Source organism: Camelus ferus, chromosome 32 (assembly GCF_009834535.1).
Source record: "Camelus ferus isolate YT-003-E chromosome 32, BCGSAC_Cfer_1.0, whole genome shotgun sequence".
Taxonomy (NCBI): Eukaryota; Metazoa; Chordata; class Mammalia; order Artiodactyla; family Camelidae; genus Camelus; species Camelus ferus.
Window position 1 is genome coordinate 8,254,732 of NC_045727.1, and position 27,300 is coordinate 8,282,031.

General features: G+C 45.6%; 1 protein-coding gene across 6 annotated transcripts in view; it reads left to right on the forward strand.

The window, feature by feature from the left end:
• C32H12orf49 (chromosome 32 C12orf49 homolog) overlaps nucleotides 1–27,300 on the forward strand; it is a 317,095-nt gene that overhangs the window by 207,505 nt on the left and 82,290 nt on the right. The window contains exon 6 of one of the 6 annotated variants that reach the window (XR_004316678.1): nucleotides 13,791–13,881. The exons of the other annotated variants lie outside the window; for them this stretch is intronic. The gene's annotated coding sequence lies outside the window, so the exon portion shown is untranslated. The remainder of the gene's footprint in view (nucleotides 1–13,790; nucleotides 13,882–27,300) is intronic. 6 annotated transcript variants of the gene reach the window in all.

The following is a 27,300-nucleotide window of genomic DNA, read 5'->3' on the forward strand; positions in this document are numbered from 1 at the left end:
AAGCAGAGGGGAGATAACCTGCCTTTGGATAAGAGCATGTCAGATGAGACTTGTTTGCTTAGCCATTTTTGGGAATTGAGCACACCGAGGTGCCTGCTTACTCACCCAGAGTGTTCAGATGAGAAACTGTGCAATCAGCCTTTCCCAAGGAACATCCATCCCTATGCTTGGAATGTTTTGTTTTTGCTCTCTTCAGTTCTGTGCGATTCCAAAAGCCTTTCTTAGGCAACTGTTAGGTAGTGATGTTTATGGAGCACCTAGTACGTAAGCAGGGCTTAGGGCTGAGGACTGAGACATGAAAATGAGTTAGTCCTCACTCTCTGGGAGCTCACTGCCTAGAGATAAAATTGACCTATAAACAAACCATTGCAGGAGGTTGTCAAGAATGTGGGTGTGTGGAGGGTGGAATCCAGAGGAAGGAGTGGCTAAACGGGCCTGGGGGCCTGGAAGGGACACAGAAGAGACAATGCAGGATCTGACTCCTAAAGAAGGAGAAGATGGACAGGCTAGGCAGAGGGGCAGCCTAGGGTGGGCGTGGGCAGCAGGTATGGGGGTGGGGGCGATGACCCCTAGCCAGGAATGGCTGTCAGCAAGGTATGGTGGGGCCCAGGGGAGAGTACAAAGAGATAGGACCAAGGGGTAATGACAGTCTAGATCTCCAACCTACGTACCAATGATGGAATTTCTGTCTCCTTCCTTTTCTCCCCTTAGAGTGTTTGCCAGCCCAGGTCTAAGTCCTTAGCCCTGTAGACTCAGTAGAATCTCCATTTAATACAGACGTGCGATGGGACAAGTGGGAAAAGTAAGGAGGACTTTGTAGAGAGACTTATTTCATCTACATAAATAAGAGCTGGGAAAATGAAATAGGAAATGTAGTCTGGGAGTTGAAGAGTTTGGAATGGAAGAGAAGAGAATGGAGCAGAGGAGGGGACAACTTGCATTCAGTGTTGCTGTGGGGTTTAGGCTCCATACAGTAAGCATTTAGTTCCTATTTGATAGCTAAACAGCAGTTGTTTGCAAGCAACTAAGTCCACAGAAGGGGCCATTTGGAGACCTGTAATTTATACGGGTTACATATTTTTATACACGTGCACAAACAGTCATGAGGGAGGTCACAGTTTTAAAAGGAATGTATTCTTGAAGATCTTGACGTAATTAGAACCGCAACTAATCCCAGCACACCCCTGAAAGGGGTAGTGAGCCTGTTTCTTTATATCCATTAAAATGTCACTAGCACATGGCAACTGTGCACCACCATTTAAATTTCAGTGGAGCCACTTGGCTCTGAAATGATGCAGTTACTGATGTCTTTTTTTTTTTTTTTAAACTGGGGAGATTTGCATGATTCCATATTTTGCGCCTAATGGGGGGAGGCTTTATTTCATACATATTTTTATGTTGCAGGATTTCTTATTTCACATTCTATCTCTCCCATGTTGGACCTGCACGTACATAGAAGGGGAGACATTGTAGTAGGAAGGGTGTCTTGGGAAGACTCCTGTGGTTGAGATGGGACCTCTGGGGTCTCTGGTGAGACAGCAGAGGCTCAGAGGGTTTTGTTTCCAAGATGCTGCACTGAAATTCAATGAAAGGTAACAGAGGGAAATCCCTGCTTGGACTCATACTTATGGGCTAATTTTCCAATTCTGGCCAAATAACCTAGCAGTGGAGAACTTGGGTTTTGTAGTCTCTGCCACCTGCTAGCTTTGTGACCTTGGGCAAGGCATTTTTCACCGCTCTGAGCCTCAGTTTCCTCATCTGCAAAAAGTGGTTACTATTCGCCACCTCAAGGGGGAGATAACAGGTAACAAGGTTTTTAGCACAGGACCAGACTCGGTAAAGGCTCGGCGACAGGTAGCCGTCGCAGTTACAATTACAGTAGCACTTGGCCTCTGTGCCTTGCTTTTCCATTTATGCTCGGTTTCCCAGCCAGACTGTGAGTCCCCCAAGGGCTCCCTAGTGTTTACAGTCCCAGCCTAGCAAACAGAGCAGCCCCAGTGAACATGGAATGTCTGCTGGACCCCACACAACACCACGCAGGGGCCGGGTAGCTGAGTGGAGTTGGGGGTTCAGTCTGCCCTCGGGGCTCCTTTCCTTCTTTCTTTAGATTCCAATCCCAAGAGCTTCCTGGCTATCTCTGGGCGGGGGCGGGGGGAGTGAGTCCCCATCTCCTCTCTTTCAACATGAGACATACACCCCCCATTTCTGTGTGCCCCACCCCTCCACCTCAGTGTAGATGGAATACGCTGATAAAAGTCATTTACCCCGAGGCACTGGGGACTCATAGGGGCAGATTTGCATTTTAAAAGACCACTGAGGAGCAAGGGCGATGCTAAACACAGAGAAAGCACTCCTAATGCTATGTTAATGAATGAAACCAGGAGACTTGGGCCAACTATCTAGAAAGACTTTCTGAAATGAGAATAATCGCCTACTGGCTCAACCTACTGAAGGCTGGTGCTGTCAGCACCGTAAGTATTGGTTTCTGTCCCCTACACAAAGGTTGGCTGAGACCAGAACTTGGAGAGGAAAGAAAACAACTTTTATGACACCTGTTATATGTCTGACTTCCAATCTTGCCAAGTCCCCCAACCCCAGCATTGCTGTGACCTCCGTTTTGCAGCTTAGGAAACTCCTGCTCAGAGAGGTTAAGTGACTGGCTGGAGAACACAGCCCAGGGCTGCAGAGCTGAGATCCAGACCTGATCTGTGCTACGCCAAGGCCAGTGTGCTTTCCGGCATCTTCCCCTCAGGCAAAGACTGTGCCGCCAACACAGAGGAATGGAATGTCTGACATTCTAGGGCCTCTCTGACTCCCCCAGAAGCCCCCAGGGGATCTTGACTCACGCTCAGGAAACCAGTCCCCTCAGCCTCATTGCCTGGAGCCTGCCTGCCTGCCTCCTCTCCAAATCCTCCCAAGGTCTCAGCATTTGCTGAACCCACCTTGCACTCCTGGTGCTTTGTTACACACTGTTCCTGTCTGGTTTTCCCTTTCCTCGAAAACTTCACTTCCTTAATGATCCAGATCAAGTGTCTCCCTGACCCTAGGTATATAACTCACACACCCTTATTTTTTCTCCCATTCACGCAAGGCTGCCACGTACCTTTGTACAGGTTGTGCACTGCACAACGCTAGAGGCAACATTTGCAAAGACCCAGTGACATTGTCTCAATGTTCCCGTATATGAGTTGGAATAATGTCTGTTTATGGCTGTAAATCTGAGGGTAAGGATGAAGTCAAGATTGGCAACCACACCCAGTGCCTAGCTCAGGGCCTACTGCTTCATACATGTTGAATGAATGAATGAATGAATGAATCGTGCAAGATACGACTATAGCGTAGAGAGACTACAAACACCCCAGAACTTGCCCTTCCAAACAAGTGTTTCCCCTGCCATAGTCACCTCTCCAGGGACTTACTTATTCCAGCCAAGCTCCCCGTGCTTAAAGCCCTTTTGGAGCTCCTCTCTGGGGATTTCCTTCAGAGCCAGGCTCTAAGCCATTCAAGTGACCCCTGCTCGTTATTTTGCAATCACGGATCTTTTCTCAAAGCGATCCCAGCCAGCTTCATCTCCTACCTTGTTCATCAGACCTGGCTCCATTTAACTTTGGGCTCCATCCAGAAAGCAAGTCCCCTCTCCAAGAGTGAGGACCTGCCGCCTGCTGAGGAAAGTCAGGAGAAACGGCCAGGGGGTGGGCGAAGGCCAGTCGGCAGCCAGCTCCGAAATCCTGCGCCAGGGCTGCTGTCCGGGCAGCCTGGAGGGCTGAGGGCGGGCTTCCCCGGGGCCTCCCTTGAAGGAGCCCGCTGACCCTGACAGCTACTTTCTGCTGTGCTGACTTTCAAAAATGAAGACTTTCACTCTTCATTCCACAGTCAGACTTGTCAGGATCTAGATGAGTGTGCATTACTGAGCATTCAGTAACTGGGGGCCATGATTTTTATGACAATTATTTCGTTTAATCCTGGTCACTTTTTGGTGGGATGGCTCTAACTCTTCTCATTTTACAGATGAGGAAACTGAGTCTCAGAGAGGTAGAGAGTGCTATATTGGATCACTAGGGAGTTGAGACTTGGACCCGGATCTGTCAGCCTTCAAAGCCAATGTATTTTTTTGGTGTTTTGTTTTGTTTTTAACTACAAGCACCAGCATTGCCCCTTTGCCCTTCAGACACTGTTTCCTGTGCTCTCTTACCATCCCAGAGGGAGAAATCTGGATTTCATGCGATTCACCCCACATGGAGGCTATTGATGGCTCCTCCCAATTGCCAGCAGGACAGACTGGGCTTCGGCCCCCAGTGCTTCTCTGATGGGGTTAATTTGTATAAATCCCTCTGCACTCTTCCCTGATCCTCCTTGTGACTGTGGGCGCCCGGGTCTCTGGCTGGCTCAGGGGTGCTGTCGTGAGGTATAAAACCAGGAATCAAAATTTGGGCCACACTTAGCACTAGGCTCAAAAACAGGTAAAACTCATCTCACAAACTTGAATTTTCTGTTGTTGATGTTGTTAGACACCACCGTTCTTCACCCTTGTATATTCCAGAGCATGGGTCACGGGGCATTGTGGTGAGGTTTCATTGTTTATTCATTTCTGCCCTAGCTCTGTCTGCCCTGTTCAATACCTTTCAAAGACACCGAGCATTGACGACTCAACACCTGCTGAGCTCTCCTTCATGTTCTGGAACATGCTGGGCCCCTTTATGTTCTAGAACAGGGGTGGGCAATCTATTGCCCTTGAGCCAAATCTAGACAGACACCTGTTTTTGTGAATAAAGTTTTATGAGAACACAGCCTCCCCCATTTGTTTACAGAATGTCTATGGCTGTTTCCGTTTGACAAGGGCAGAGGTGAGTAGTTGTAACTGTGTGACCCTCAAAGCCAAAAATATTTACCCTGTGACTCTTTACGGAAAAAAAATTGTGACCTTAGTTCTAGAGTCACTGGATGTTTTTCTGACTGCCCAGCTGCTGATCCCCCTTCTTATAATTAAGGAATCTCCTATCCTATGAGACAGAGCTCACTGCCTAAAATAGAAACTGAAAACATAGATACTCAACTGCAGTGGGACCTGTGAATGTGACCTTATTTGGGGAAAAGGGTCTTTGCCAGTGTAATTAAGGATCTCAAGATGAGATCTTCCTGGATTATCCAAGTGGGCCCTAAATCCAATGGCAAGTATCCTTATAAGAGACACACAAAGGAGAGACACAGAGAGAGAAGAAGAGAAGGCCATGTGAAGACCGAAGCAGAGACTAGAGTGATGTAGCCACGAGGAATGCTGTCAGCCACCAGAAGTCAGAAGAGGCCGGGAAAGATTCTTCCCTAGAACCTCCGGAGGAAGAGCAGCCCGGCTGACGCCTGGACTTTGGACTTCAGGCCTGCAGAAGTGTAAGAGAATAAAATTATGTGGTTTTAAACCACCTGGTCGGTGGTGATTTGTTATAGCAGCCACAGGAAACTAATACACTCACTTTCCCAGCATCCTTTGCAGCTCGGCCCAGACATGGGACTTGGCTCAACCAATCAGATGCACCTTTCTAGATTATATGGAAGCTAAGAGTGGGAGGAAGCAGGAACCACACCTCTCCGTGCCTTTTCCATGCTGGCAAGGATGGCGTTCGCAGGAGCTATGTGGTGTTTTCAGAGACATCAGTGGCTGCAGTTTTAGTGGCATTGACCAGTGTACAGAATTGTTGGTGATGACAGGGCACATTACTGTATCTGTGCCAGAGGGGACAGTAGCAGCATCTTCACCATTGGACTGCTTCTCAGGTGATTTGGGGTGTGACTCCCACCTGCACAAACTCCGAGTTTAATTTACCAGCTGGGAATTCTGCATGCTATCCCATATCCTTTGAGTGCATTTCTTCTGTGATACAATTAGCCAGAATTTGTGTCTATTGTCTTCAGGGCTGTGCTGGAGCTGGCTCAGCTCAGCTCAGGAGAACCAATGGTTGATTCCTCTTCCCAACTCCTCATTTAGCAACGTCACATCGGTAGCTTAAAATCAGCAGTGATGGGAGTATTTACACCATGGAAATTGGCAAGTGCTACAAATCAGAGTTTTTTGTTTTTTGAGGAATGGATTTATGAGCAGTACCCCAGGTTGTTTCCAACTAAAACTCTGATTGATAGCCACAGAGTATCTCATTTCACCCTTGTATCCAGCCAGTAAGATTTTATCCTCATCCTTCTGCAGTGAGCAGTCTAAGAGAGATGAAGGGATTACTCAAAGTCATATGTCTCTGAGGTGATAAATCAGGGACCTGAACTTCTGATTTCCCATCCTGTAAATCAAAGCTAATGACCACTTTTTTTGAAAGTGAGGATTTAAAGATATGCTGCACTGAAAAGCAAACAACGAAAACCACACAAAACTCCACAATACCCAAGGGACACTGTCTGGCCTAAACTCGTCCAAATCACCCAGGGTCTTGCAGAAGAGGGTTCCTTCCTGGTAGAGAGTTTGCAGGTAAGAGCCTAGGTTCCGAGGCATTCAGATTGGATCTGGAGCACGTCTGCTTTGCAGTTAAAGCTCCCCTGATGCTTTCAGTGAAGGAGACAACCCTCCACATTTGGAGGGGCATAGACTGAGGGAGGCAGACAGTCTCACCTTGATGTTCTCAGAGTCCAGGTCTTGCGCTGTGGGTGCTGAAAGATTTACCATTAGCAGGACTCGTTGAGAGCCTCGGTGCCTCATCTCCAGCAGAGATTTATGATGCCCACACAGCTGTTTGAGCACAGCTCCAGCCAGATCCCACATTCTCAGAGTTCTGGGATGTGTCTGAAGACACATCCTCACTACCACCTGCTCAGCCTGGAACTTGGGAAAAATGGAAGGAATCCTGTGGACGTTTCCCTTCTGGAATTACATCACTCAGTCCCTCTGGCTTCCCCTGGACACGTGCTTGCCTCTTGCGAGGACTGCCACATCCTGGCCTCCGCCCAGAAGATGGGCAGGTGCACCAGGAATGCTGGCGGCGACCGCAGCAGGAGGCTGCGCATGCGCCCATGCCCGACTTCCACTGCTCCCGGGGAGCGCCACTGCGTGTCGGGATGGAAACACCTGGAGCCAGAGCTTTGCTCCAGCTGCAGGGAATGGACACATCCAAGACAGAGTCCTACAGAAATAAAGATAAAGACCTCTTCCATTTTGTGAGACCTACTACGCGTTCTACATACATTAGTTCAAATCTTCACAGTGACCTTACTGGGCATGCCCTACTTCCCCATTTTTCTGATGTTGAAATGGAGGCCTGGTGGGATTAAGAGGTATACCTGACGTCCGCAGCCTACAAGTGCAAAGATGGGATTTGAACCCAGGATATTATGGTTCCAATGCTTGGGTAGTGAACAGAGTTGAACAGTATCCCTCCAATTCATGTCTACCCTGAACCTGTGAATGTGACCTTAGTTGAAAATAGTTCCTGCATTTGTGATTAGTTAAGGTGAGCTCAGACTGGAGTGGGGTGGATCCTCTTCCAATCTGGTGTTCTTGTAAGAAGAGGAAGATTTGGACCCAGAGACCATGGGGAGGCAGAGATGGGAAGTAGGTGGTTGAGATTGGAGGGATGCGTCTACAAAGGCAAGGAACACCAAGGACATCAGGCAACCACCAGAGACTAGAAGCTGCAAGGAAGGGTCCCCCTCGAGAGACTTGGGAGGGACCACGGCTCTGCTGATACCTTGATTTCAGACTTCTGGCTTCCGCAACTTGAGAACAAGTTCTAGTGTCCTAAGCCATCCAGGTTGTGGTACTTTGTTACGGCAGCACTCGGAGACTGAACAGGTACTTTAGCAAGATGAGCTTTCATGCCAGGGGAGGCTGCTCGCACACACCTGGTCCTCCAGCATTCTAACTTCATCCATGCTCCTCTCCTCCTGGCCAGCACACACCTGGGAAGCTGGAGGACCAGGCTGCTTCCCGGCCTGGGACCAGAGAGAACCCAAAGAGAGCTCTCACTGGGCCTGAAGACCCAAGGCCAAATGACCCCCATTCCCCTCCCCCTTCCTTTTCCTCGGGAACCTGTCCTCAGCCAACCCTATGACCTCTGCAGCTGCAGGTTGGACCCAAGCGTCGGGGAAAGGCCCATCTCTGTCAGTAAACAACCCTCTGGGGGCTTCTTGGCTGGTAGCTGGTGGCCCAGATGCCCTCGTGTCAATTTTGCTTGATGCTGGATGAGTCTTTTTATCTCAGAGAGGCTCCTGAGGAACTGGGCTGCACCTCAGTATTTGACCTGCAGGGAAACCCTCCCAACTGATGGCTCAGCAACCTTTTTCTTCTGTTTGTCTGGGATTGGAAAGCCATCTGCTGTCACCTCGTGTCCCCAGGGACTACTGTAGCAGTTCCAAAGATCTGTGGTTGGGTCTACCCTCCCAGGAGGCCCCTCTGGCAGGGAAGCACCTGAGGGGAGTATGTCACTCTCTGCTTGAGCGAGTGCCTCTCAGGAGAAGCATGGTGATCAGACTACATACATTACTAGCATTCAGTGGCATCCTTCTTCCCTGAACAGTGGTCCTGTCTCATTTCCGGTTGAGCCCCCAGGATCTGGCACACAACAGGTTCTTTGTAAATGTCTGTGGACTGAAAAAAAAAAAACCAACCCAATTCACTGTAGAGAATCATTTTGATTGTCTCAAACCAGTCCATTCACCAATTGAATTGATCCAACCAACAGAACCACCATTTTAGACCTCCTACGATGTGCCTACTGTCTGCTATTTGCCATCCCAAGATAGCATATTAATACGACATCATTCGCTCGGGCCCACACAGCAGAGATGCAGCAGAGGTGGGCTTTGAACCCAGGTCTGCAGAACTCTGAGGTTCCCTCCAAACCCAGCCCCTTTCCAGGACACCTACTCCCCCAAAGCCAGTCATCTGTTTGGGGTCTGTGGACACACACCCTTAGACCAGCTCTTCCAGAGAGTAAAATTTTGGAAGTTCCAACTTGAAATCCAACATTCTTGACACAAGGTTTCTTAGACCCTCTTCAGCCCACATCACCAAGGTTCCCCAGGAAGCCAGGGGACAGTGACCGCCTATCAGGAAATCTTGTCACTGTTTTTATGGAGTTGATCTCATCCCTCAGCAGCAGTGACCAGGAGTGGGGGCTGAGTTTTCTTAGCCTCCTCAGGTCTTTGAATTTTGAGATTCTCAGGGATCTCCGTTGCTAGGGAGGTAGCCTTCTGGGAGATGATGATGATGACTGATGATTACCACTTCTCGGGTCTGCGCCATACACTGTGCTAAACTTCCCCATATCTGTTTAGTCCTCAAACAATGAACCCTACACCGAAGGACACGATCCCCACTTCACAGATGAGAAAACTGAGCTCCCTTCACAGGACTCAAACTTTATTCCGACCAATAAGCTGCCTCTTATTCCCATGACACGCGGAGGTTTCTGGACAGTGCTGATCACAGAAAGGTCTTCCAGAATGTTCTAACAGTAGCCTGCCTCCTTGGCCTGCAGAGTTTTGCCCTGGAGACCTCAATAAGAGATTCAGTTTACTTCTGTCCAGAAACCAGCAGGGCCTCCTTGTGCTGTGGCCCCTCGTAAGTGGGACCCTGCGTGGGGCCGATGTTTCCATGAGCCTCCCTTTGACCTGTCAGTGGATTCCTTCAAGTCACCCCAGTTTTCCTAATTTTGAAAGGAGACTAATCACAGCTCAGCAGTTTGAAGTCCTGGTCTGAAAAGCATCATTATTACCCGCTTGAGGGTCTTGGCGTCTCAGGGCCTGAAGAAAGAGAAAAAGAAAAAAAAGGACCCACATTGATTTCTAATGCAAATTGAGTTTGAAGAGGATCCGGGCTTTCTCGAGTTCCCAGTCACCCACAGAGGAGGTCACACCCCAGGGGGGGACTGTTGCCTTGGGCAAAGAATTTCCTCTCATCTAGACAAAACCCAGATATGGGCATTTCCTGCTTTCAGACCCCACCCTGCTGCCCGCCCCTAGAAGTGTGCAGTCTCGACTTGACTTAAGTCAAAGCAGAATTCACGTCTATGATCACAGAGCTGCTTCCCCCAACCCTGCCACGCCCCCCCCGCATCCCCCTCCACCCCTTCTACCCACCATGTGCACGTGCACACGTGCACGCACCCACGTGCACATGTGGACACTGACAAACACACACGGTTCTCACACAGACACACAAAATGCATTTACAGACACACATACACACTCACTCACTGGCCCTTCCCTGTTAGTACTTGTTTCTCTCTGGCATCATTTTCTTTGCCGTTTTCTTTGTGGTTTTGCCTGCTAATCACCCCCTCTCCCCAGACCCCAGGCTCCTCAGCCCAGATGTCGAAATACCTGATGTGTTTGCTCAAAGACAGGAGCAAATGCACCTTGGGTTTGATGGAAATTTGCTTCTCGTAAGTCGGCTGTCAACTTCACCCCGCCCCCACCCGGCCGAAACAACAAAGGGGAGGAAGGAGATTCTGGAAGGCTTTCTCCCTTCCTGGCACCAGGCACAGCCTTTTCACCCTCTCAGCCAGCCACAGAGACAAAGATGATTTTTTTTCCCCATGTCTTGGAGGAGGAAATCAAGGCACAGAGAATCTCGGTGACTCATCTTAGATTCATTCATTCTTTCTGTATTTCTTGAGTCCCTACTGCATGCCAGGCCCTGTTCTGCCGTGGAGGATGCCATGTTGAACAGGACAAAGAACCTGACCCCTGGGCATGCACTCACAAGACCGGTGGGTCAGAGAACAGGGGTCCCCCTGTGGTTTCTCTAACTCCAGGTCCTTGGCTTTTCTGTGTCCCTGCAGGGCCACTTTTTTTGTGTGCTCTAGTCTCTTTTGCCTTTGTGAGTTCCTTCCTCCATGCTTGTATTTTATGGCTGGTTTGGTATAAAAGACAAATATAATCCAGGCCAAATTCAAAATCAAAACACTTTCTTCGACTCTGAAAGTCAGGTTTCTTATTTCTGATTTTCAAAGGAATTAAGACATTTCTGTGGGCCCTAGCACTATGCTGGCTGTGTGTAAATGGGTCTGTCAACCCTGTGACCACAAACACCAGCGTGGGGTTACCTTCCCTTCAAAAGTGAGCCTGGGGACTATTCACCATAGCTGGAAGGTGAAAATACTCAGATATCTGTCAATGGGAGGATAAACAAAAAGTGGCCCATTCAGATGATGGAATATTATATGGCCATAAAAAGGAATAAGATACTGACACCTGCTACAGCATGGATGAACCCTAAAGACATGATGCTAAGTGAAAGAAGCCGTATGTAAAAGGCCACATATTGTAGGATTCCATCTATATGAAATATCCAGAATAGGTAAATCTGTAGAGATAGAAAGCAGATTAGTGGTTGCCAGGGCTGGAGGGGAAGGGAGGATGGTGAGGGACTGCTTAACAGGTACAGAGTTTCCTTTTGTGGGTGATGAGAATGTTTTGGAACTAGATTGGGGTGATGGTTGCATGACATTGTGATTGTAGTAAATGCTGCTGAACTGTATATGTTACAGTGGTTAATTTTATGCTCCATAAATTCCACCTCTCTTAAAATAAAGTAGTGCACAGGATTTCCCTCTCTAAACCCCCACTGGAGACTGGGTAGGAGCTGCTGGCCATCCCCCCCACCCCTCGCCCCATGTTTCCACTCCCAGTTCCCTCCTCCCATGTGGCGCTTCTTCTCATGGCCTTTTCCTGGCGTGATAGAAAGTACCTTGGCCCAGGAACCCTGGCTGTGATTCCGATGTCCTGTGGGGCCATAGACCAGAGATTGCACGTGGTGACCCCAGGGCCCAGTCTGGCCTGCTGACATATTTTCCTTGGCCCATACAGTGTTCTTAAGAATTTCCAGTTAGGTGCCAGCATTTCCAAACTGAGAGAGTTCACAGGAAACACACACACAGATTTCCAGCTTCCCAGGGGAATTTCAGAGGCACTGACTACTCTGGGTCCTCATTCCCTCATGTCTGTGGGAAATAGGCCACTGCTACTGCCCCATTAGAGGGCCCCTTCTCTCCAGTTTGCCAGTCTCCACCACTTCTTACCATCTTAGAAAGCCTCTATCTCTCCTGGTTGGCCCCTGCGGTACTGGAGTTGGTGACCCCAGCCTTAGGCAAGTGACCAAACCTCTCCCGGCCTCCTCAGCAAAATCAGAGGTGGATTAGCTGACCGATCGTGAAGGGTCTTGTCTTTTCAGTCAACAGCCTGTGATACTTGGCTGCAAACTTGACGATCTACCTGCAGCTTTGCTGGGCCTGGGAATCTGCCTGATGTGAAGGTTTGGGGATGGGGAGTAAGAAATCGCTCAGGGATGCTGTTGGTGCCTTGCTTAGAACCCCTTTATGGGGCCACTGTGGCCCGTCTGCCCCCTGCTCTGGGAGCACCAGGCGAGTGTTGACTGCCCTGAGAGGCATCCATCAGAAAGCATCCCAGTCTTCCCTTCCAGGATCACCAGGTTTAGCAAACGGAGACAGCAGGCCCCAGTTCGATTGGAGTTTCAGAGGAATAGTGAATAATATTTTGTGGTATAAGTATAACCTGTGCAATAGTTGGGATATACTTACACTAACAAAGCATCTCATGTTTTATCTGGCATCACCAGCACCCGTTTTACAGAGGAGGAAGAGGAGGCTGGGAAGGGTGAGTCGCTTTCCCCAGTGAGTGGCAGAGCCAGGAGCTCAAGCTGGGTCAGCCTGAGTCTAGAAGACTCCCCAGCTAAGGCTTCTGGGAGAATCCAAGTAGTTGATGCATAAAAAACATTATTTTTAAAGAGTAAGCCCGACCCAGGTGGGAGAGGTGGCTACTTGTTTCTGTATCTGTCTGTCTTGCTCTCCAGACTTTGTTGTTGGCACAACGTCCAACATGGGGCCCAGTACACAGTAGGCGTTCATGCAGCATTCGGTCCCAGCGAAGTGAACGACCAGTTCTGCAAAGCCCTGGTGCATGGCGGTGACTGGGTGATCACTTGTACAAGGACAAATGACATTTCCCTCTCTGACCACATGTTGAAGGCCACCACACTGCAGGAAGCCCACGGTGGCCGCCTGCTGACACCCATAAATGACCGTGTACCTTAGCGGCCGTGCCACCACCAACACGTCTCCCTCACCTGCGAACACGCTCTGAAACGCACTCATAATCATGACTGAAAGCAACATGTTCCGATTTCCATATTATTAGAAAGAGGTGGAGCTCGCCATAAATGATTCAAGACATGTCAATCAAATGACAATACAAATGACGCATTTATTTATTTTCACCTCTCGTAGCTGGCTGGCTTTGTTCCGTGTCCTCCTTCTGGGGGTTTTCTGGCGCCCTCCTTTTCTCTTTGAAGTGAGTTGGCTGATATTTTATTCATTATAGAATTTAACAAAGCCTGCATGGTGGAAGAATCCAGCTTGGTATCTCTTAAAAAGTGGTTAGCAGAACCATGTGGAGACCTCAGGGCTCCAGTTGGTTCCAGAAAATTCTGGTTCTTCTTCTGATTCCATCACTGGGGGAGCGGGCACACAGCAGTGAGCAGGGCAGACACCGTCCCTGCCCTCACGGAGCTGATATTCCAGTGATGACAATTATTGTGTGCCCTGGGTAGGAGGCTCAGCCCTTCTGGGCACCCCCCTCTCTCTGGTGGTTGGTTAGGGTACCAATTCCTACTTCAAAAATTCCAGGTAACCCATTTTAATCAGTTTCCTGACTGGGGAAGGGATGAACAAATCCATTAAAATGTGCATCCTCTTTGACACTTAAGTTGCCCTTGAAGAATTTATCCTGAAGAAACAAGGATGCACACAGAGACCTCCTCCTGCCTTCTTTTGCAGTGGAGAGAACACGGAAACCCTCTATCTGGGCAACAGACTTACAAAGTGACTCCAGAGTCTGCAATCTGATGCTCTGCACTATGTACTTTTGGTATGTAGCTTCTAGAAAACTCTGTATGGATGAAGTCAGCGGCAATGCTCTCTGGTGATTGGACTATAGGTGGTTTTGATGTTTTTCCTTTTGGTCTATGTGTATTTTGAGTTTTCTGCTAAGATCATCCATTCCTTATATATCTTACCAAAAATAGAAACTGAAAAGAAATATCCGTATTTAAGTCAATCCAACTGGCTGTGCTCTTTCTGTGTGCCTTCTGTTGTGAATGGACCACCTCATGTCACAGCCAAAGTCACCAGACATTGCGGACAGAGGGGGCCCCTCCCTGTGCTGTCAACCAGGGTGTACATCACAGTCTGAGTCGTGTCCTGGTGCCATGTGGGGCTTTTGAAATCAAGGCACGTTGCGTAAGAGCAGCTAGCCCTGGAGACATGGGGCTGTTTATCACCCCTGGGTTATTTTTATTGGTGTGTAAACCGAGCTTTCCTTCTTGGGAACTTCCTGAGGCTGTAGAGAATCCTGAATCCCCTGCAGAGGGAAGAGAGAGTTGGCCAGAGCATGGGAAGGCCTTGGCCGGGGATTTTGCATGAAACCCCCTGTCCAGAGTCAGAAAAAGGTGTCAAAAGGAACTTGACGCCTGGCCCCGCACCCTGGGCATTTGCCAGTGGAGGAGATGATGGTGTTGATGATGGTGATGATCATAATGATGTTAATGTTACAAATAAAGCAGACAGTCCTTGCTTCGCATGGTCATGCAGACCTTCAGGACGTACAAGCTCAAATTGTGCAAAACGATCTTAAAAATCAATGGGATAAAATAAGATTATTCTGTGACCTTTAACTTTTTTTTTCTGTCCAAACATTGAAAACTCTCTTACTGTCAGTTATAAATGTTTAAGGAAATGAGAAACTAGTAAAACTAACATGTGTTTAGTATAGTTTAATTTAGACCATTGGAAACATTGAGAATTAAAGTCTTGTATTTCCTTGTGTAAAAGCCATCAAAAATAGTTTGAACAGCGCTTGCTTTCTTCTGGTTGTTTAACTCGTAATATTGAGGGAGCATCTTTTATAGGCCTTAGCAAACTGTCATATTCCTCTCTAAGACTGGGTCAGTTTCCAACATTTTATCCATTGTACTTTCAGTGTCGTGAAATATCTTGGAGCGTTCCTGCTGGCCTCACTTCCTCTGGGATATCTTCATCCTTTTCGTCACAACCACTTCCCTCATTTATGTCAGTAAATCTGTCTTCCTCTGGCAGCAGGTCTAGAGCCTCTTAAATAGAGACAGTGTCAACGTTCCCACGATCATCTGTTTCTTCTGTAAGCCTGTAATCCTCTCATGGTTAATTTTATGTCAACTTGGCTGGGCCGCAGTACCCAGATATTTGGTCAAACGTTATTCTGGAAACTTCTGTGAAGAGACTTTTCAGATGCAATTAACATTTAAATTGGTGGACTTTGAGTAAAGCAGATTACCCTCCATAGTATGAGTGGGCCTCATCCAATCAGTTGAAGGCTTTCATAGAAAAAGATTGATTTCCCCCCAAGGAAGAGGGAATTCTGCTTACAGATAGCGTTTAAACCCAAGCTGCAGCATCAACTGTGTCTGCAACCTGCTGGCCTACCCTACAGATTTTGGACTTAGCAACCTCCTTTATCTACCTGTCTATCTATCCATTCATCTCTCTATCTCTCTCTCTATCTCTCTATCTTTCTATCTGTCTGTCTATCTATCTATCTATCTATCTATCCATTTATCCATCCTTCTACTTACCTACCTACCTACCTATCCATCCATCCACCCATCCACCCACCCATCCATCCTTCCATCCATCCATCCTTCCATCTGCCTATCTATCTGTCTGTCTTTCTGTCTAGAGTATATATATATATATCATCTCTGTGCATCATAACTGATATATATGTAGTTAGATAGATAGATAGACAATTGTCTTCTATAATTTGTTTCTCTGGAGAACCCCGACCCTTGATTATCTCCAGTGACAAACCCCACCGAAGCCTGATTCAGATCTCACTTCCAGCGTCACTTTTTCGCTTCTTTGCTGCACTGCTCTTTCATCTCTGTTGGCCAGTTCATTCCTTTTATTGTCTATTTGTATAAAATGTCACACGGGTTGTCCCTGAGAGACAGGGAGTCAGCACTCACTGTCTGCGTGTGAACTGAACGGCAGATGCTCAATGACCAGTCGCCAGCAGACTTGGAAAGAAGCGACGTGATGGGTCACTGACTGTGACGCACATCGATTATTTACATAGTGATCTGTGGCCTGAAGAGCTGGCAGCAAAGTTTGTACTTTGTGCAATCACTCACACTTCATATACCGCGGTCGGTGAAATTGGAACCACTTTGGTCGTGGGGGGAAGGGGGAGGCGAGTGGTTAGTGTTATTTTTTTAAACTTGGTAACTGAAGTTCATGCATATCAGAACCATGCAAAAGCAAGGACTGCTCTAATAATAAATAATAGCTAAGATTTCACGCCACCTATGGGTCACGTGCCCTTGGGCCAAAGACGTGGCCCTCAGAGCTTTTCAGAGCCTCAGCTTCCCCCCTTGTAAAGCTCAAGTGAGATAATAATACACATAAAGCTCATCCTCACTGGCACATGGCAAGCAGTAAATGTGAACTTACCTCGTTGTTACCAGGAAGGCGTTCCAACACTTACCCGGAACTGGGATTGGCCGCCCTCCGCCTCCCCAGTGCACTGGGAGCTACTTAAGGAAAATGAACTTTTCAGTCTCTGGCCTGGGCTCCCAGCGTGGTGCCTGGCACAGAGTAGGTGCCCATTAAATGCTTGTTAAATGAGTGAATAAAAACCAAGAAGAGCTTGTTCCCAGCCTGCCCATGTTGAATGTAGCTGCAGAGAGTAGCCAATAACATTTATTGAGAACACGTCAGGTGCCAGCAGCAGACGGTGCCAGGCCCTTTCTGGTGCGTGATCCAGTTTGCTCTCCAGGCAGCCCCATAAGGTGGGTGTCGTTATCACCCGTGTATTTACGTTACAGAGAGGCAGGGATGGGATTTCCACCTGGCCAGCATCTGGTCTCTGTCCAGCAGGGTCCAGAGGGCCAGCATATGGCAGGGGGATTAGAGGGCGTGGGAGAGGGGTGGGGCAGGGCTTTTTAAGAGGAGAGCCCTCATCAACGGGGTGCAGACCTGCAGTGATCCCCGAGCTATACCAGCCTTTGGTGCCGCCCTCTGTTCAGAGAGACCTCTTGCCATAATCCTGCGCCTTGCCGGTCCTTACCACCTCCCTCCTTCCCATCTGTCTCCTCCCTGTCCAAACTTGCCCGGCCTGGGTTTCATCGCTCCAGGCTCCTGCTCCCTGTTGCTGATAATGGGTGGTACTGGGTTACTCAGCTAAACAGATCCTCGCTCTCCGTTGACCACCCAAGTCACTGCTGAAGCAATTAATTAGGGAGCCAGATGCGGCCGTGGGACAGCTCATCTGTTGCTAAATTGAGCCGTTATTTAATTTTTTATTGTTCTTCAACCTTTCACAAGAGGGTTGTTTTGTAAGCTCCTCTCAACACTCCCTGAAGTGGCTCTTCCCGCCACTCCGGGTGTGATGCACAACAGGTATTCAAGAAATTCTCGTTTGGTTTACTGTTTTATTATCTCTCCTGGAAAATCGAACAGTTTGTACCTCCAGAGACAGAAGAAAGGGGAGTAGATCTGGTCGCCATGCCTGGGGAGCCGGAGGCCCAGTGCCACCCACCTGTCAACCCTCCCACCTCCCAGCACCCAGGGAGACCCCTAGAGCACCAGGGAACCAAGTTTGAAAACCCCTTGAACATTTTCTCAATTGGCTGACTTACCTGTTTTCCGTAAACTTCTTGACAGCAGCTAGGACTTAAAAAAAAAACCCAAAACACCAAGAACTTGGAGCCAGATGCAATTTGCTTTCTGTCTCTGCTACTTACTGCATGCTTGACTTGCAAGAAGCCCGTTAACCCTTAACCTCATGATGCCTCAGTTTCCTCCTCTGCAAAATGGGGATCATCATAAATACCTGCTTGGGAGCACTGTCACAATGATCAGATTAGCAATTCAAGTACCTCGTAAATTACGAGACAAATGTGTGTGGCTCTTTCTCCCGCAATGGTCTGGACACTGTAGGCACTAAGGAGATGCTGGATGAGTGTAAGTTGACATACCACATTTCCCGGGGCCTCTAGCAACAGACCGAATGGTGGCAATGTCAGGTGCAGTGATTGGCCAGCCTGTGGGTAATTCTGGGGTGAGGGGGTGGGAGGGCGGGCATTCTCTACGCCCCATGAATTATCTCTGTCGCACAACCACTTCTCTGTTTACTTGTCAGACTAGTCCTGTCTCCAGTACCTCTTTTTGGGTCTGGGCAGCAGTTTTTCCCTAAGAAAGGGAAAGAGGAACTAGTGACTTCTTAGATAGCATCGTCCCACCTGGCTTCCGTGGGTCCCCCTCCAAGCTTTCTCCTCTCCTTGGCACATGTTTGGAGCCAGCTTCCTGTGGCCCCTGGAAAGGAAAACTGGGCTCCAGTCTGCACGATTTTAGCTGCCTGGGGCTCACCAGCTTACACAGCAGTGCTCTATTCAAATCTGTTTCTCATGAGATGCGTTAGCTGAGCATTTACTATGTGCTACGAATTTTAGGTAGTGAATCCTCAGACCTACAAGATGAGCACCACTGTTGACCCCATTTTACAGATGAGAAACTGAGGTTTAGCAGTGAAAGGGAACCAGGAAGGGGCCGAGTCAGCATCTTGGACCAAATCCCATGGGCCCAAGACCCCCATGTGCTAACCACTGCCCTACACTGCCCCTAATGCCGAAACCCATGGTCACACCATCATGGTTTCGGTGATGCTCACACTTCCGATGGGGCTCTCTGATGGTCCTCATAAAAGGAGACAAATGGGTTATTTCAGCCCCAGACTGACCTTGTTTCTGAGGATCTTCAGGCCTGGCTCTTTGTGTTTTGCAGCTGGGTTTCCCTGGTCCTCTGAAGGGTCATCCCACTCTTCAATTTAGCATTTGACACATAACGATGGGTCACCCATGCTGTGCCACACACACTGTGCGGGCACTGAGGTTACAGACAGGTCCCTGCCCCAGGTGACAGAAAAGTAAACAGATGATGGTCTTTAGGACCCAGATCTACTGCTCTCTCATGGGGTGGAGCCCAAACCCAGTAAAGGAGACCCATAGAATCCCGAAGGTTGGCAGTCTGTCCTTCTCTCCCATATCAGTTATGTGGTGCTGCCTAACAATATTCCCACAGCCTAGAGGCTTCAAACACCATATATTTACTATCTCATAGTTTTTGCAGATTCAGAGTCCAGGCAAAGCTTATCTTGGCCTTCTGCTTAACACCCCTCACTGCAGTCAAGAGGTCAGCTAGGGCTGTGATGTCATCTGAAGCTCAACCAGGAAAAGATCGGCAGCTGCAGAAGGAGGGGGCAGAGGTGCCCGTTAGGGTCTGGCCTCAGCGGGAATAGCTCAAAGATACATTCTTTACCAGGAAAACTAACTCCCATTGGTTTTTTGACAACTTACCAGCTGAAAGCATGTCTATCGTCTTCATAGACTTGACTTAGATTCCAAAATATCCTCCTTTAAATGCAAATAAAGAAACAATGAGATACTGTTTCATACCCATTGGATTATCTGAACAAAATCTGATGATTCCAAGTGTTGGCAAGAATGTGATGAAACAAGAACCTCTTTTTCATTGCTGATGGGTTGGCAGTTGCTGGCAGATTAGAAACTTGGAAATATTAAGTAAACCTAAGGATACCTTTAGGCACAGACACTATGCCTCAGCAAACAGGTTTCTAGATGTATGCCCTAGAGAAGCTCTCACACATGTGCACAGACGTGCACAAAGATGTTTATTATAGTATTATTGATAAGAACAAAAATTGGAAGATAATAACTGTCTCTTACTAAGAAGGCTGATTAACAAATGGTGGTTTACTTATAAATTAGGATACTATTCAGCAGTTAACATGAATAAATTAGGTCTCAACACACATATAAAAAGGCAACTATCACTATATATAAAAATAGATTTTTAAAAAGTTTCTGCTGTATAGCACAGGGAGTTGTGTTCAATATCTTATAATAATCTTAAATGAAAAAGTATATGAAAATGAATATATGTATGTATATGCATGACTGGGACATTGTGCTGTACACCAGAAATTGGCGCATTGTAACAGATGGTACTTCAATTTTTTTACAAAAGGCAACTATTAGAGAACAAAACAGGTTGTCAAATTTTGTACATGGATAGAAACACTTCTAGAATGAGAGAGAAAGGACCTCTTAAACCCTACTCCTTCATAAAAGCAACAAGAATACTATCAAAAATTGTCAAAATCAACTTTTTGAGGACTCTGGAAATTAACTGAATACTTACAACAACCTAAGGAATTTTTTCAATGGCTGAATTTCAGTGACAGTAGTGAATTTTGCTGTGTTTTAATTTACCCTAATCCCATCCTTCTCCCTCAGCTCTGTGGTGGCCTTGAAAACCAACAGCCTTGCAAGTAGGATAGCTATGAAAACCAGCAGCCTAGCTGCTGCTGGAGGAGTCAGATGGGTTTAGAGCTCACCAAAAGCTCCACCCCCAGAGAATTATCACATTTAACCTGTCTCATGGCTTGCTGGAAAGCTCCATTCTTAGGGCTTGTCTTTATCTGACCTGACTCAGAGCTCACCCAGTTTTATCCCCACAGCATTTGTCAAAAACAATCAGTGGCAATTTTTAACATCACAGTCACTGAGGCAGTTTTACCGTTTGGGGCTGAAAGAAGCTGACAGACAACTGAAAAAAAAGAAAGGAGCTGTCAGCTCTCCAAAGGTGGCTTCAAAAAGCTCTAATATAGACCTAGGCATCCAGAAGACCATGCACACATGCAAGGCTGGGTGTATGCTCAAGAAATACCTTAGCAAAACCGTATGTCTCAACTCTGGCTGACCTTGAGGATCTGTACAAGTGGAAATTAAGGTTAAGGCAGTTATAAACCACCTGCCACAGCACAGAAAGTATACCCCAACACTCACAGGCCCTCAGAAAAGGCTGGCAACTAACTGGTTCAAGGCATTTATGAAAATCTCTGTTCAATGAAAAGCTGACCATTAAGCTAACCAAGCAGAGATTTCAGTAATCATGCACACTTGACAGAATTAGTCCAGGACAGTCACTAAACAAACAGTAACAACAGCAAACAGCAAAAGCAAAAGCCCTAGGGAGGGAGAAAGTCTGATTTCCAGAGTTGCCACATTATGTTACTAAAATTGTCCAGTTTTCAATAATTAAAAAAGACATTGAAAAAAACAGGGATATGTGGCTCATACATAGGAACCCGTCCCTTTGGAAGCCAAGACATTGGACTTACTAGACAAAGATTTAAAATTAGCTATTTTAAATATGTTCAAAAGTCTAAAGGAAGCCATGTCTAAAGAATGAAAGGCGAGTGTGAGATGCTATATCACCAAATAGAGACATCAAAAAAGAGATAGAAATTACTTTAGAAGAACCCAATAGATATTCTGGAGTTGATAAATACAATGCCATAATTGGAGTGAAAAATTCAGTGAAGGGACTCAACAGCAGAATTGAGTTGGCAGAAGAAGGAATCAGCAAACTTGAAGACAGGTCAATTGAGAGTATTGAGTTTGAGCAACAGAAAGGAAAAAGGAATGAAGATAAATGAACAGAGCCTCAGAGACCTGTGGGATACCATCAAACATATCAACTATGCATAATGGGAATCCTAAAAGGAAAGGAGAAAGAGAAAGGTGCAGAAGGAATATTTTTAAAAAAATAATATCACATATTTGATTAAAAAAAAAAAAAAAAAGAAAGAAATCCATCTGCCCATCCAAGAAACTTAACAAACTCCAAGTAGGGTAAACTCAAAGAGATCCATATCTAGACACAGATATGCCACTGATAGTCAAACTGTCAAAAGTAAAGACCAAGAGCAAAAAGCAGAGAAAAGTAACTCATCACCTCAATAAGATTAACAGTGGATTTCTTATCAGGAATCACAAAGTTTGTGAAGCAGGGTGTTGACATATTCAAGGTGCTGAAAGGAAAACGCTGCCAACAAAGGAGTCCATATCCAGTATATCTATCCTTCAAAAATGAAAATGAAATTAAGACATTGACAAAAAAAAAAAAAAGAATATTTATTGCTAGGAGATCTGCCCTACAAGGAATATTAAAGGGAGTCATTCAGGTTAAAATGAAAGGGCTCTAGGCAGTAACTTGAATCCACATAAAAGAAATTAAGAGCACAAGTAAAGATAATTACACAGGTAAATATAAAATAATGCATACGTATATTTTTCTTTTCCTTTCTTATTTAAAAGACGTCTGCATAAAGTCTAACTCCCAACCTCAGCTGATGGGCTTATAACGTGAAAGATGTGATTTTTCTTTGTATTGTATTATAAGACAGCAGAAGCACAAAGGAGGGGGTAAGGAATATGAGGCAAAATTTTTGTGTATTGTTGAAATCAAATTGTATTAATCTGAACTAGATTGCTTTAAATTAAGGTGTTATCTGTAATCTCCAGGGCACCACTAAGAAAATACGTCAGAAAATACAGTAAAGGAAAGAACAGTGGAATTTAACTAGAAAATAATCTATTTAACACAAAAGGAGGCAATAATAGAGGAATAGAGGTTTAAAAAAAAAAAAAGACATAGACTCATAGAAAAAGCCTAGTTATAGATAGCTTGTCTATAATTACATTAAACTCTACCATATCAGTATTTATAGTAAATGTAAGTGAACTGAACAGGCCAATCAAAAGGCAGAAATGAGCAGGATAAATTTTAAAAATCCAACTCTATGCTGTCTACAAATAGACACAGTTTAGATGAAAAGATACAAGTAGATTGAAAGTAAAAGGATGGAGAGAGATACACCATGCAAATGGTAGCCAAAAGGGAAGTAGATTAACTATAAAAATATCAGATAAAATGGACATTAAGGAAAAAAACTACTTGAGACAAAGAAGGACATTTCATAATGACATATTAATCTAGGAGATAACAACAGAGCCTCGAATTGCATGAAGCGAAAACTGACAAAACTGCAAGGAGAACGAGACCATTCAGCAATAAAGGTTGGAGACTTTGACACTGTACTTTCAACAGGCAGAAGATTCACAAAGAAATAGAAAGCTTGAACAGTGCAAGGCTTCTAGACATCCATAGAACACTTCAGCCAACAACATCAGAAAACATTCTTCTCAAGTGCACATGGAGCATTCTCCAGGATAGCCCATATCCTGGAGATCATTGAAAAATGCTCATTAAATTTTAAAGGATTTGATCTGTAATTCAATAAACTTCCTATGAAGAAAAGCTCAGGCACAGATGGCTTCACTGGTGAATCCTGCCTAACATTTAGAGAATAATTAACTCGGATCCTTCATACACACTTCCCCCAAAATAGGAGAAAATACTTCCCTGATCATTCTGTGTGACCGGTATTACTATGATACCAAAGCCAAGACATCCAAAGAAGACTACAGACCAGTGTCTCTTGTTAATATAGGTGCCAAATTTCTCAGCAAAGCGAACCAAATCCAGCAACCTAGAACATGGATTATATACCATGGCCAAGTGGGATTTATCCCAGGAATAGAAGATTGGTGTAACATATTAAGAATGTAATCAACATAATACGCCATCTTCATAGAATAAAAGGGAAAAATTCAGTAATTTCAGTACGTACAGAAAGAGTATTTGACAAGATCCAACATCTTTTCATGATTAAAAAAAAAAAAAACACAAAGCACTTAAAAACTAGGAATAGAAGGGAGCTTCCTCAATCTGATAAATAGCATCTATGAAAAACCCATGGCTAACATCATACTTAATGATGAAAGACTAAATAATTTCTCTCTGGGATCAGAAGCAAGACAAGGATATCCACTGTCACTACTTCTATTCAACATTGTACTGAAGGTTTTAGCTCGGGCAACTAAAGAAAGAAAAAGAAAGAAAAGGCAACCAGATTGGAAAGGAAGATGTAAAACTGTCTCTATGTGCAGATGACATCATCTTGTCTGTAGAAAATCCTTAGGAATCTACAACTGCAAAAAACAAAACCAAAGGACTATTAGAGCCTTAAAACGAGTTAAACAAGATTGTAGGATACAAGACCAATATACAAAAACAGTTGTATTTCTATACATTAGCAGTAAACAATCTGAAGATAACGTTAAGAAAATGGTTCCACTTATAATAGCATAAAAAAATAAAATACTTATGGGTACATTTAACACAAGTAGTGCAAGTCTTGAATATTAAAAACTATCAAATGCCATTGGCAGATTTAAGAAGATATAAATAAATTGAAATAAAGCCCAAGATTATAGATCAAAAAACATTATATTGTTAAGATGGCAATACTGCCCAAAGTAATCTGCACGTTCAATGCAATCTCCATCAAAATTCCAGCTGCCTTTTTCACAGAAATTGACTGGCTGATCCTCTAGTTACATGAAAATGCAAGAAATCCAGAAGAGCCGAAATTCTTGAAAAAGAAGAACAAAGTTGGAGGACTGACACTTCCAAATTTCAAAGTTTACCGCAAAGCTAACATAATCGAGACAAGTGTGGCACTAGTATAGGAATAGACAGGAATGTATGTAAAATTTTATAAACGCACAGGACATAATACTATCAATTATTTCGAGTTACAGGGAGCAGTTCTCAGAGCTTTCTGAGATGCTCTTCCTGGGTTATAATCCTCAGATTTGGCTCAAATAAAATTTTCCATTTCTTTCTTAAAAAATAAAATAAAGTTACATACACATGCAGTGAAAATATAACAACATATGTAAGAGTGAAATACCAACTTCAGGATTGTGGTTCTCTCCTGAGGAGAGAAGGAAGGGAAGGGATACGTTCGTAATGTATCTTTTTCTTTCCAAGACAGACATCAGAACAATTACAGGAAAATGTTAACATCAGTTAGATTGGGCTTCTGGGTACGTGGATGTCTGTTATTTTATGTTCTGTACTTTTTAATGTTTGAAATCATTAATGATTATAAGTTCTAGGGGTCAAATGAACCCTTCTATTTCCTTAGCCTGTAGTGGGTTGAATGGTGGCCCCTCAAAGATATTTCCATTTGTGGATGTGACCTTGTTTGAAAAATGGGTCTTTGTAGATGTAATAAAGTCAAGGATCTCAAGATGAGATTATCCTGGATTAGGATGGTCCCTAACTCTGATAACAAATGTCCTTATAAGAGAGAAAAATAGAAGGCGGAGAGATACACACAGAGAAGACCATGTGAAGACAGAGGCTGAGGTTGGAGGGGTGTAGCCATAAGCCAAGGAACACCAGGAGCCACCAGAACCTGGAAGAGGCAGGTCAGGACCCTCCCACAGAGCCTTCAGAGAGAGTGTGGACCTGACCACACCTTGATTTCTGACTTCTGGCCTCCAGAACTGTGAGAGAAAAAATTTCTATTGTTTTAAGCTACCAATTTGTGGTTGCTTGTTACAGCAGCTACAGGAACTCATACACTGCCTGTTTCTTCCTGCTCAGCTGGCCCTTGTCTTCTCCCAAGCACTGATCTGACCATCCCAGAAGTCCATGGCCTTTCTCTGCTCCACAGTTTCCTTCTTGCACCAACAAGTCATTTCCCCTGCTACAGATAGAAAGGAGAGGTGCCTTTGTGGCCATAACCAAGGGGAACCACATTTCACTTGACCTAAGGGGCCATTTTCACTGGTTTTGCTGCTGGATTTGATGATCTCATAGTTTGTCCTGCCAAGCCCTCTTCCCGCTTCTGTGGCTGCTTCCTGTCACCTCCAACCCCTGCCAGTTGCACTCAGGCCCCTTCTGATTGGCTCCTTCCTGGTCTCGACTGCCCCAGAATCTCTTACCCACTGGGACATGGGCAGCAGCTGCTTCCTGCTGCCAGCAGCCCGAATAATGCCTTATAACTAAAACAACACACGAGATGAAACACAGTAAGAGAAAATGATCATTCTAGCTTCTTTCCCATAGATCCTCTCACTTACATTTATGAACTAGGTACAATTACTATTCTTGTCTTCAGATGCTCTGAGAAGTTAAAGAAATTGCCCAAGATCATATAGCCAGACTGAGCTGGGCTTTGAACTTGGACCTGGCTAATTCTAGACATGCTGGGTGAGGATCCTGGCAGAGCGACTCACTGGTTCTGTGAAATCAAAGCTGTTACTGAACCTCTCTGCTCCTCCATTTCTGCATCTGTAAAAGACATAATAATGACCATTTCTGTCTCAGAAGCTGTGAGGATTAAATGAGGTTTCTGTAGAAAGCCCTCGCTTGGCACCTAGGAAGTACTCGATAAATGTCAGCCAGTATTCTCAACGTCAGTGATGGTTCTAGCAAATTTCTGTTTGGCGTACATCCCACTCTGTTCAATACTCCATAGGGAAACGGTTTTGTTGGGTTGGTTAACTTAAAAAAAAATAACAATGCTCAGTTTTACTTTATTCTGAGCCAATATTATCTGTTCTAGTGGACCTACAAGTGCATTTCAGGGCTTCTATTCGAAGTCTGAAGTCAGGGCTAGGGCTCGTGGCTGTTTGTGCCGTGTGCTTTGGGACCAGAGGGAAAGTTCTCAAAGGGGCTGGTTGTGGGCAGCGAGTGGCTCCACCATGTAGCACACTTTTTGCAGCAAGCTCGCTTCCTGCCAGAGTTGAAGATCTCCCAGGCTTCGAGGGCTCCGTCAGAGGGAAAATGCCTTTTTTTCTCTGGCTTTATTTGCTCAGGGTTTAAAAGGTATTTCTGGGCTTTGGCTAAGAGGAAATTTAGCTTTCGAGCAAATCCTCATGCGCTGGTTTTCTGTAAACATCTGAATATAGTGTGTGCAGCTTGGAGCCCACTCCACTTGGCTTTTCCCAGATTTGACAGCCAGTTAGGATGGAATGAAGTCAGCTTGATATTTATACAGTGACATCAGCCTTGACAAGCAGGTTCTAGATATTACTGCTGGGGTTGTTGCCCCAGCACCATACTAGGGACATGCAGGGAGGTAGATGCTGGTTACTTGGTGGGAGTGTTGGGAAGGGATGGAGAATCAGGTGGCATGATAAAGACCTTCCTCCTGCATCACCATCCAGGAAGCTTTCTGAGATGGGAGGTTCATTCCATCACTTCCTCAAATATTTCCTGAAGACCTACTGTGTGCCAGGCTCTGCACTTGACATAGGAGACTCTACCTTTATGGAGCTTGAATTCTGGTGGAGGTGAGCCCTTTTCCAAGGAAACAGACCAGAATCTCATTTATATTAAAAATCCATCCAATAACATCTGTATGAGTGAGGATAGGCTGACTGCTGTAACAAACAGCCCCATCCCAGTGGTTACCCCCATAAAGGCTGAGGTCCACATCACAGTCCAGTATCGTTCACGTTGGAAGAGC